At 36.8% G+C, this 12,651-nt stretch overlaps 1 protein-coding gene across 3 annotated transcripts in view; it reads right to left on the reverse strand.

Annotated features, from left to right (window-relative positions):
• The window catches only part of COA1 (cytochrome c oxidase assembly factor 1), an 86,435-nt gene that overhangs the window by 58,202 nt on the left and 15,582 nt on the right, over positions 1-12,651 (reverse strand). Inside the window, exon 1 of one of the 3 annotated variants that reach the window (XM_072965267.1) lies at positions 8,180-8,297. The exons of the other annotated variants lie outside the window; for them this stretch is intronic. The gene's annotated coding sequence lies outside the window, so the exon portion shown is untranslated. Of the gene's footprint in view, positions 1-8,179; positions 8,298-12,651 lie in introns of those variants that run through there. 3 annotated transcript variants of the gene reach the window in all.

Below are 12,651 nucleotides of genomic sequence, written 5' to 3' on the forward strand. Positions count from 1 at the left end.
TTAAATTTAACAGGCTTATTTGTGAGCATTTGCCCAAGTCCTCTGATTAATGATTAATTGAGAGCTTGATGTTATACTTATAAATTTGAACTGTAAAGATTAGATAGGGGCAGTTCTAGCCAGCACACATACAGAAAGTGACTTTGCCCTTGGAAATTCAGATGCTCCAAGTTTTTGTGTGACCCACGAGCAGTGTAATATTTTTTAAAGATGACAGAAGTGTAGTGAAACTCTCTTACGACTCATTTGTTGCTTCTTCCATTTTCAACTATTTCCAATTAATGCTTTTCTACAATGAAAATTAGAGCCCTCAATTAATCATTAACTAATACACACCATTTCTGTGGGATGTGGAACAGGAGGATCGTAAAGTATGCATACACTCAGCTTCTGCACTGCCAACTGCCGAAGCGGTTGTACCAATCTGTATTCCACCAACAGTGTATGAGAGTTTCTTTGCTCATGTTCCCACAAATTCTCTACTGTTGGTCCTTTTAATTTAGTGTTCTGGTAGATGCGTAGAGGTTATATGCCCCTCTGGTTTGAATTTGCATTTATCCAATGACTTGTGGTCTCGAGCACCTTTTCTTTTTACTGGACATTTGGACATCCTTTTGGTGAAGTGCCTGTTCAAGTCTCTCACTCCTTTTTCTATTGATCTGTCTTTTTCTCACTGATCTGTAGTGACCCCATCCACCCACCGCTGGCAGAGCCACCTCTCACCTCCAAGGAACAATAACTCCAACAGAGATGATATAACAGGACTGGAGACCTCCTGTGGGTAAACACTAGCCTACATCATCTCATTAATTCTAACCGTGTATGGTGGATTCTAAACTTAGCCTTATTTTTAAGAACGGGCCATTGTGAGAGAGAGTACATAGCCTTCCCAAATACACACAACCAAAAAATGAGAGACCCAGGGTTCAAGTCCAAGTCTGCTCTGGGGATCCCAAACCAGGCCTCTCCTCACTGCTCTCCTGCCATCCTGCCGTGTGCCCTCACAGTCTCACTGGCTCACCCAGGAAGCCTCCTGGCTGCAGAGCACACCCCCAGGCCTGTCCCCCAGCATTCTAATTCCTACCAAGTCTTTATTCATTCCATAAACACTGTGAAAGGAAAATCAAAGTGAATTGAGTATTGCTTGGAAACCTCGCTAAGATGGAGCCAAGAGGCCACTGAGGAAGTGAGACACACACACGTGTCAACCCAGATGGAAGAGCTCTTTGTCAGAGTGCTGCAAACATCTTCTCCCATTCTGTGGCTTGCCTTTCACTCTCTTAAAGGTGACTTTTGATGAACAGAAGTTCTTGATTTTTATAAAATCTAATTTATCATTTTTCTTTTATAGTTAATGCTTTTTGGGTCCTATTTAAGAAAATTTCTCCTACTCCAAGGTCACACAGATATTCTCCTATATTGCCTCCTAAAAATATTTATTATTTTGGCTTTCATAACAGATCTACAATCCACTGGGACTTTATTTTGGGTGTATGAAATAGGGGTCTTGGTTCACTTTGCTCCATATGATGCTCTAGCAGCATTTACTGAAATATCTTATTTTGACTGTTCTGTGTGCCACCTTTTTCATAAATCAAGTGTCTATAATACACATATGCTTGTTTCTGTATTCCTTATTCTGTTCTACTGAGCTACTGAACCAAGAGTATCGTGTATCCTTGCACCAAAAGAACACTGTCTTTATTAATCTTAGCTTAATTTTCATCAGAAATCTTGAGATCTAATCAAACAAGCTGTTCCACTTTGTTCTTGAAGGGTGTCTTGGCTTTTCTCAGTCTTATGCATTTTCATATAAATTTATCTTTTAATAGTTGTCGCACCCTGTATGTAACTAAATCTTATCAATCCATTTTTAAAATGTGGCAAAGCATCCTAGAGAACGTATATAACTTGACAGAGACCACAAAATTGTAGAGCCTAGATCTGAATCCAGGAGTGTGTTTGTGCAAACTGCACATTTTACAATATCCTGCATGCCTACAGTGTTTGCACATGTGAAACTGTTAAGCCTAAAAACACACCCAAGAAAGAATTATAATAAAGTATTATTTTAATACCTATTCAACTTATAAGTAATGTTAAAATGACTAATTCTGGCAATGCTGGCAAACTTATTATGAAATTGGTACTACCAGTGCCGATTTTCCCAATGGAAGTGGAAGTTACTACAATCCTTTTAGAGTTCTAGGAAACTAACATTGATTACTACTAATAAAGGCAGAAGAGAACCAGGTGTCCTGAAGGATTGATTCAGTTACTGCCTGCTTAAAGCCCAATTGTTATAAAATGTGGGTCATGCCTCACTCCCATTCTAGGGCTGTTAAAGGAGGTGAGATGGAAAGATCTTTGCTAGGTAAAGGAAAGAAAAAAAATTCATGGATGATTCCCAAATGTCTGGCTAGAGCAAAGGGTATTCATAAAACTAATACTCTATGAGCAAATATTTCTTTAGCAACTAGGCAGTGTAGTAAGAGCTTGACATAAATTATTGCATCTCATCCTCCCAACTCCAGCAATTCGGCAGGTATTTATTACTGCCCCAAATTACACACGAAAAAAAATAAAAAAGGAACGGGAATGAAAGTATTGAATATCAGATCTTAACTGAAATCTTCAGTTGCTAAGTCCTTCCCACCATAGCAAACTGCTAATATCCATGTGATATTTGTTTCACAATGAAGCTGAAAGACTAGATTTTCCACTGGGGAATATGCAAGTGACACTAAAACAACAGCCAGGCAGCTGTCAGGTTTCACTGTAACTAAATGTAGGAAGTCACATGGGAGCCTTTTGACATGAATGCCCCAAGCAAAGTCACCTTTGAAAACAATGCTACATTTGTTTGCTTGGGTTTTTCTGACCTTCTTCCCCCTTAAGTTTTGGCACTGTAAGCTTAAAAACAACAACAACAACTTTACATCTGTAATACATCTTAGATACCATGTAATAGCCCACCCCACACTTTTTACAAAACCCACTGCAGTGACAGCAGAAATCTTAGGATTTGCTTTTTAACATATTCTGACATAAATTAAATCTAGGTCGTATAGGCTCATGAAAAGTTAAGGGATCATATGATACACCTTGGTGTAACTGGGCAGAAGAAAATCATTTCCTCATATGCACAAGAGCAAGGGAACTACACGTAGGGAAGAAATGGACCCACTTCATTCTGTACTCTTCAGACCACATCTGTAATACTGGGCAATACACTTAATACAACAGATCGATTAGAGTAACAATTATTACCTAAGAGTTAAGATTTATAATGTAGATTCCTAGAAATTATTTATAAAGTTTCCATTGCATTGGGTCTGAAGGTGGGGCCTATAAATCTTGATTTCTAAAAATTTTCTGCAAAACAGCCAGAAAACAATTAACAAAATGGCAATAAGCACATACCTATTTACATACCTATCAGTAATTACTTTAAGTGTAAATGGGCTAAATTCTCCAATCAAAAGACAAAGAGTAGCTGAATTGACTTAAAAAAAAAAAAAGACCTATCTATATGCTGCCTACTGCAGACTCACCTCAGATATAAGGACAGGCTAAAAGTTAAGGGATGAAAAACAGATATTCCATGCAAATAGAAACCAGAAGAATTCTAGGATAGCCATACTGCTATCAGACAAAATAGGCATTAAGACAAAGACAGTAATAAGAGACAAAAAGGTCATTACATAATGATAAAGGAGTCAATATACCAAGAAGATATAACATTTGTAAATATTTATGAGCTCCCAATGTAGAAGCACATAATATATAAACCAAATACTAACAGATCTGAGGGAGAAATATAGATAGCAATATAGTAATAGTAGGGGATATTAATACCACACTTTTACCAACAAATACATCATTTAAACACATAATCAGAAGGAAACATTGGCCTTAAATGAGACACTGACCAGATGGACTTACAAACACATACAGAATATCTATCCAAAAGCAACAGAATATACACTCTTCTCAAGTGGACATGGAACATTCTCCAGGATAGAAAATGTTAGGCTACAACCAAGTCCTTAAAAATTTTTAAAGACTGAAATCACATCAAGCACCTTTTCTGACCACAGAGCTATGAAACTACAAATCAATTACAAGAAGAAAACTGGAAAAGTCACATGTATATGGAGATTAAACAACATGCTACTGAACAACCAATGATCAAAGAAGAAATCAAAAGAGAATTAAAAATATTTTGAGACAAATGAAAATGGAAATACAGCTTACCAAAACTTACAGGATGCAGCAAAAGTAGTTCTAAGAGAGAAGTTTATAGCAATAAATGTCTTCATCAAAAAACAAGAAAAATCTCAATCTAATGATACACCTCAAGGAACTAGAAAAAGAAAAACAAATGAAGCACAAAGTTAGTAGAAGGAAGGAAATAACAAGGATCCGGGTGGAAATAAATAGAGACTAAAAAGAAAACAAAAAAGATCAATGAACCCAACGGCTGGTTTTGTTAAAACATAAGCAAAACTGACAAATCTTAGCTAGACTCACCAAGAAAAAAAGAGAGGACTCATATAAATACAATCAGAAATGAAAGAAGAGATACTACAACTGATACCACAGGAATACAAAGGATCATAAAAGACTACTATGAACAAGTATATACCAACAAATTGAACAACCTAGAAGCAATGGACAAATTCCAAGAAACATACAACCTACCAAGACTGAATCATGAGGAAATAGCAAACTGAACAGACTGATTACCAGTTAGGAGACTGAATCAATAATCAATCAATAATCAATAATCAAAAACCTCCCCCCCCAAAAAAAGTTCAGGACCAGATAGCTTCACTGGTGAATTTAACAAAACATTTAAACAATTAATATCAATCCTTCTCAAATTACTCTCAAAAAACAAAAGAGAGCAAACTTCCAAACCGATTGTATGAGGCCATCATTACCTTGATATCAAAACCAGACAAGGACAAGAAAAGAAAATTACCGGAGAAAATTCCTGATGAATACAGATGCAAAAATCAACAAAATATTTGCAAACAAATTCAACAATCCATTAAAAGGATCATACACCGTGATCAAGTGGGAGTTATTCCAGGGATGCAAGTATGCTTCAGTATCTTCAAATCAATCAATGTGATACACCACAGTAACAACATGAAAGATAAAAATCTAATGATCATATCAATAGATGTACAAAAAGCATTTGACAAAATTCCACATCCATTTATGATTTAAAAAAAAAAACTCTCAATAAAGTGGGTATAGGAAGGAATGTACCGCAATATAATAAAAGCTATATATGAAAAACCCACAGCTAATATTACACTCAAGGGTGAAATACTGAAAGCTTTTCCCCAAAGATCAGGAACAAGGCAAGGATGCCCACTCTTGCCACTTTCAGTCAAAATAGTATGAGAACTCCTAGCCAGAGCCATTAGGCAAGAAAAAGAAAGAACAGGCATCCAAATCAGAAAGAAAGAAGTAAAACTGTTACGATTTGCAGTTGACATGATATTATACATAGAAAACCCTAAAGATGCCACACACACACACACACACACACACACACACACACACCTGTTAAAACTAATAAATTCAGCAAAGTTTCAGGATATAAAATCAATATACAAAAAAGTCTGTTGGTTTCTATACACTAATAATGAACTATCAGAAAGAGAAATTAAGAAAAGAATCCCATTTACAGTTGCATCAAAAAAAATACCTAGAAATGAAAGATTTGCAGGCAGAAATTCATAAGACACTAATGAAGGAAACTGAAGAAGACACAAATAAATGAAATAATATTCCACACTCATGGTTTGGAAGAATACTGTTAAAATGTCCAAACTAACCAAAGCAACCTACAAATTCAATGCAATCCCTATCAAAATTCCAATGGCATTTTCACACATAAAAAAGCAACAATCCTAAGATTCCTATGGAACACAAAACACTCTGAAAAGTCAAAGCAATCTTGACAAAGGAAAACAAAACTGGAAGTATCATGCTCCCTAATTTCAAACCATATTACAAAACTATAGTCATCAAAAAAGTATTTACTAGCATAAAAACAGACACATAGATAAGTAAACAGAATACAGAGCCCAAAAAATATTTTATGACAAAGGTGCCAAGAATATACAATGGGAAAAGAACAGTCTCTTCAAAAGATGATGCTGAAAAAACTGGATAGCCACAAGTATAACAATGAAACTAGAACATTATCTTACATAATAAACAAAAGTCAACTCAATATGATTAGAGTTGAATGTAAGACCTGAAACCATAAAACCCTTAAAAGAAAACATAGGTGGTAAGCTCCTTGACATCTGTCTTGGAGATGATTTTTTGGGTTTGACACCAAAATCAAAGGCAGCAAAAGTCAAAACAAATAGTAGAATTACATCAAACTAAAAGGCTTCTGAATAGCAAAAGAAACCATTAATAAAATGAAAAGGCAACCTACCAAAAAATAAAAACTATTTCTAAATCATGTATCTGATAAGAGGTTACTATCCAAAATATATAAAGAGCTCATAATTCAATAACAAAAAGACACAATCTAATAAAAAAAAATGGGCAGAGAATCTGAATAGGCATTCTTCCAAAGATATACGGATGGCCAACAGGCACGTGAAAAGATGCTCAACATCACTTAATCACCAGGCAAACGCAAATCAAAACCATGATGAGATATCTCCACACACCTGTCAGAATGGCTATTATTAAAAAGACAAGAGAGAACAAGTGTCAGAGAGGATGTGAAGGAAAGGGAACCCTGGTGTGTGCAGGGTTGGTGGGAATGTAAACTGGTGCAGCCACCATGTAAAACAGTAGGCAGGGTCCTCAAAAAAATTAAAAATAGAATCACCATATGATCTAGCAATAAATGGTGTTTATCCAAAGAAAATGAAAACACAAATTCAAAAAGATATACGCATCCCCATGTTCATTGCAGCATTATTTACAATAGTCAAGATATGGAAACAACCTAAGTGTTCATCAAATGGATGAATGAATAAAGAAAATCTCTCTCTCTCTCATACACACACACACACACACACACACACACACACACACACAATGCAATATTATTCAGTCACATAAAAGAAGGAAATCTTGCCATTTGCAACAACATAATGAACTCTGAGTACATTAAATAAGTCAGACAAATACCATATGATCTGATTTATACGGAATCTTAAAAAAAAGTTCATAGATACAGAGAACAGATTGATGGTTGCCAGAGGCAGGGGGTAGGGGGTGGGCAAAATAGGTCAAGAAGATCAACAGGCACACACTTCCACTTATAAAATAAATAAGTCATGGGGATGTAATGTACAGCATGGTAACTATAGTTAATAATACTGTATTACATATTTGAAAGTTGCCTAAGAGTATATTTTAAAAGCTCACTTCACAAGGAAAAATATTATAAAAATGTAATGGTGATAAGTGTTAACCAGACTTATTGTGGTGATCATTTTGCAATTTATATAAATATCAAATCATTATGTTGTACACCTCTAATAGCAATATAACATTTTATGTCAATTAAAAAAGGAAAAATTTCTATTTCGTATGCATAAAACACATGTAAGAATATACATAAGAGTTTATATATAAATACACATATGAAGAGAAATTAATGAGATTAATTTCCATGCAGCCACTGGCACTGCTTTAAATACAGATCTTTACCAGGTCTTTATGAGACCCCTGATCCCATCCGCTTTCCCCTCCCCGAGGTAACGATTATCTTGACTTCTGTGTTAATCATTCCCTTGTTTTCTGATTAGTTTTACTTTTAATATATTAATAAATATATATATAATCACTAAACAATGTATTTCTAGTTTTGAAAAAATTAATGGAAATCACAAACCTAGATACACGAGGGCATAGTACCCTTATAAATGAAGGTAGTTAAGGGAAGAAAGCAAAAGATAAACTCAACAATCTCTATGTCACAATCTCTATGTCAGTTTCAGCTTTCCACAAAGTTAACAGAATTCCTCCACTTTGAAAAAGTTAGCAGGCAAAGACATGAATCCTGGAAAACACATAGGTCAACCACAGCCAGGGCCTCTAGTTATCACTGAACTTAGCAGGAATACAGATGAGAGAGAGCCAGCTCTGTTCATCTTTTGTTTCTAAGCTCACTATGGTTACCCACCAGGATTTGGGAGTAGGTCAAAGAGGAATATATCGGAGATGTGCAACAAGTGTCTTCAGCTGAGTCAGATAGCAGGGCATGGAGGCGGAGCCAGAACTTCTGTAGTACGTGGTCAAGACAAGCTGAGAACAGATAAAATCTGGGTCAAGCTCACCAGGGTATTCTGTCCTCGGGTTAAAGATGTAGAAGAGTGATGTAACAGGGAAGAACAAATCTGACTCCATATTAGACCTGTTCCTTTAGCTCTAACCCTGTGCGCTGTTTCCTGTGCTTAGTCCTGCTGGTTCTGCACCTTCTGTAAAAGAATGCTGCCCGTAGCCTGAAATACACAGGAGAGCCCATTCTCAAGGCTCTGACCTTTAAGGGTATAGCACTGTTCCATTCGTATAGAGATAACAAGTTGCAGAAGAGAGAATAACATTTGTCTTGTCAGAGGTTACAGGGATATCATGACCTGATTACACAGACAGCTGCAAGAACAAAGGATTCCAACACCAAAAAGTTTGCAACAACCAACCACTCATCCTCCCCTTCACATTATAAAGAGCCTGAATTCTGACTTGGAAAATAAGGTCCTTTAGGACATTAGTCCCCCATCTTCTTGATCTGCTGGCTTTCCAAATAAAGTCATTATCCCTTGCCCAACATCTCGTCCCCTGATTTATGTGGCCTGTCGTGTGGTGAGCAAGATGAGTTTGGACTCACAACACCAAGCAAGCATCTTGGTAGTTATTCCCTATGTCTTACTTCACAGCCCTCCACCTAGAGTGGTTGCCTTCTACATACGATACACAGCCAGCACCTTGGAATCTCCTAGTGTAATTCTGGGGATTCCCCTCATCTCTCTACTTTTTGGGTCTCCTGTTTCCTATATCCCATGTCTTTCTTTTTCTTAGTTTACTCTCAATTGGTGTTTCTCACCCTACAATAGCTTCTAATAAAGGAGACAGGGGAAGTAAAAATTTTCAGACCTTGTATGTCTGAAAACATCTTTATTCTAGCTGGCCATAATTTAGCTAAATACATACTTCTAAGTTCAAAATAATTTTCCTTGAGAATTTTAAAGGCATTGCTCTGCTCTTTTTGCATTCCTAGGTTACTGCAGAGAAATCCAAAGCCATTCTGATTCCTGATCCTTTATACACAACCTGTCTTTTGCACTCAAGAATCATCTCTTTGCCTCCCAGTGTTTTGAAATTTCCTAATGATGCGCCTTAGCACGGGTATATTTTCATTTATTAGGTTGGGCACTCATTGGGCACATTCAATCTGAGAACTCTAACCTTCAATTTGAATTATTTATTATTTTCCCCTTTTCATTTCCCCCTATTTTCCCTATCTGATCTTAATCATATGGGTATTGAAATTCAAAAATAGTCTGCTAAGTGTTCTCTTTTATTTTCTATGTGTCTTTTCACTCTGCTTCTAGGGAGATTTCCTGAACGCTATCTTACAATGCTCCTAAAATTTCATTTTTACTATCATATTTTGAACTGTTTGTTTGTTTTCTGACTACGCTTTTTATAGAATCCTTTTTTATTTCGTCTTCATCTCTTACGTCTCCTAATATATTAATAATTGGGGAGAGTTGTTTTTTCCTCTTTGCAAAGTCTCTTCCAAGTTGCTTTTCTCTGTTTGCTTTAGTTCCCATCTTCCACCTTCAATGTAAAAGGCCTTCCTCAAACAACTGGAAATCCTTGGGTGTTTGCTTATGATTAAGACCAGGGGACCAAAAAGCTTATAGATAAACTTGTAAGTGGGGCTTGGTGACTTAGATCTTCAAGGAAATTCATATCCAGTCTTTTGTCTAGGGCTATTCAGAATCCCCTTAGAACAATATTTCAGTCTCCTACTCGGCTACCAGAATTATGTGAACCTAGAGAAAAAAAATGGGAGGAACGAGAATGGGAGCAAGGCAACAATGCTCTCAGATTCAGCATGCATACAATCATTTAGTCTTCTATTTTTATCACAATTATAATGTGTTTCCCAATATTATTTCCAAATTCTGAACAGACATTAATGTTTGGGACTTGGAAACAAGAAACAAATTTCCCAAATTATGAGCTATTCTGTATTTTTCTTAAGACTTCACTTACTTGTTTTTAAATAATGAGTGACCATAAAAAATACACAGTGAGTTGTTTTTCTGCAATAAGGTTATAATAAAAGTTTCCAAGGCTTCCTGTTTAAAAAAATCCAATAATAAATCCATGCAGGCTTGTTATGAACCAATACACTGTGATAAGATTATGTATTCCATAAACATGTAAAAATGACTTGTATCTAAATTAGTCATGGGATGACAAAAGACTTCAGGAGAGAGTGATATCATCAAAATAGCAGAATAGGGAGTTTTCTACTGTCATCTCCCCAAAGAACACCAGTTAGGACTTAACTACCCACAGACAAGAGCGCCTTGGTAGGAATCCAGGAGTCCAGCAGAGAAGTTCCAGCACACACTGAAACAAAAAGTCCAAGACTGTACCCACTGAAGAGGGTAAGAGGAAATGTTTGACTTAATGTGCCATCCCTCCCACAAAGGGGCACAGCTCAGTGCCAAGAGAGCCCTTCTTGGCCAGCAATTTCTCCTGCATGAGAATGTGAGGGCTTGGCTTCCCTTGCTGTGTAGGATGCTGCCAACAAGGCCCATTTCTCTGGCTCCATCAGGGTACTGAGTTGTGAGCTACACAACTCAGGGCAGTGGGAGGCTTAGAGAAAAACAGCCAGGGGTCAGAAGGGAACATATCAAAGGGACAAAGATTGTATTAATGACTTTGTGGACTCTATCATAGGCCTGCCCACAAGCCACACCTTCCCAGCAGATCTCCACAACTGGCTCATGGGCAGCCTCAGCACTCCTTGTGCCTCGCCCACATAGCCTCCCACCCGTGGATAGCTCCCTGCATGCTGTCCATGGCAGCAAGAGCAAGCTTTTGCAGATAACTAGTGAGCATGCCTAGGAAGACAGTCCAGGAGAAACCAGAAACTTGAATATTCAGCTCCACCCTAGGGAAAGCAAAAAGGAGGCTATCAGCACCCACTCTAGCTTTGTAGGATGAAAAGAAGGCATACAAGCTTAAGAATTCTGCCACAAGAGAGCAAGAAGTGTGCATCAAGGGTACCACAGAAGAGGTCTGAGAAACCCTCAGAATCCCTTACACAGACGACAGAAGATATTTCTCTCCCAAAGCCGATCAGTAAAGACTGGAGGAGGTGAGTGCTTCTTCAAATGTGAAGCCAATGATGCAAGATGTCAAGGAACATGAAAAATCAAGGAAACATGGAATACAAAAGAAACACAATAATTTCCCAGTAGCCAAACCTAAAGAAATGGAGATCAGCAATTTACCCAGTAAGAATTCAAAACAGTTTTTTAAGAAAGTCATGAGCTACAGGAATACAAAGATCATTCAATAAAATCGGGAACCAAATAGAAAAAAATAAAGATAAGTTTAGCAGAGAGATCGAAGTGAAAAAGAACCAAATGGAAATGGTGGAGCTGAAGAATACAATGAGTGAAATGAAAAATACAATAGAGAACATCAACAGGAGAATGGATCAAGCAGAAGAAAGAATATGTGAAGTAGAAGGCAAGACTTTTAAAATTATCCTTTCAGAGAAGAAAAAGAAAAAAGAATGAAAAAAGGTGAGGAAAGCCTATATGAACTATGGGATACCATTAAGAGAAATCATCTATACACTACTGCAGTCTCTGAAGGAGAAGAAAGGGAGAAAGGGCAGAAAACGTATTTAAAGAAATAATGGCTGAGAATTTCCCAAATATGGGGAGAGATTTGGATGTCCAAGTTCATGAAAATCATAGTTCCCCAAAAAGATTTAGTTCTAAATGATCTTCTCCAAAACACATTAAAATAAAACTGTCTAAAACCTAAAAGGCAAAGAGAGAATTTTAAAAGCACTAAAAGAAAAACATCCTCACTGACAAGGGAACCCCCATAAAGCCAGCAGTGAATTTCTCAATACAAACCTTATAGGCCAGGAGAAGGGGTATGATATATCCAATGTACTGAAAGAAAAAAAAACTCCAGGTCAAAACGTTACCTGGCAAAGTTGTCCTTCAGAAATGAGACCTAAAGATGTTTCCAGACAAACAAAAGCTCAGGGAGTTCTACCTCTGCCTCTACCACTACCTCACCTGCCTCACAAGAAATGGTGAAAGGAGTTCTACAAGGGGAAATGAAAGGATGCTAAATAGTAACATGAAAACATACAACAGACTGTAAAGGTAGGTATATAGTCAAATTCATAATATTTTAATACTGTAATATATTGGTGTGTTAACCGCTTAACTCCCACATAAAGGATAAAGGGCGAAAGTATGAAAAATAACCACAGCTATAATTAGTTATTTGCAAATTAGTCATAAATTGTGACATCAAAAACATAAAAGGTAGGGGTTTAAAATGGTAGGTTTTGCATGCAATCGAAGTTAAATTATTAACAGAGTA

Source organism: Vicugna pacos, chromosome 7 (assembly GCF_048564905.1).
Source record: "Vicugna pacos chromosome 7, VicPac4, whole genome shotgun sequence".
Lineage (NCBI taxonomy): Eukaryota > Metazoa > Chordata > Mammalia > Artiodactyla > Camelidae > Vicugna > Vicugna pacos.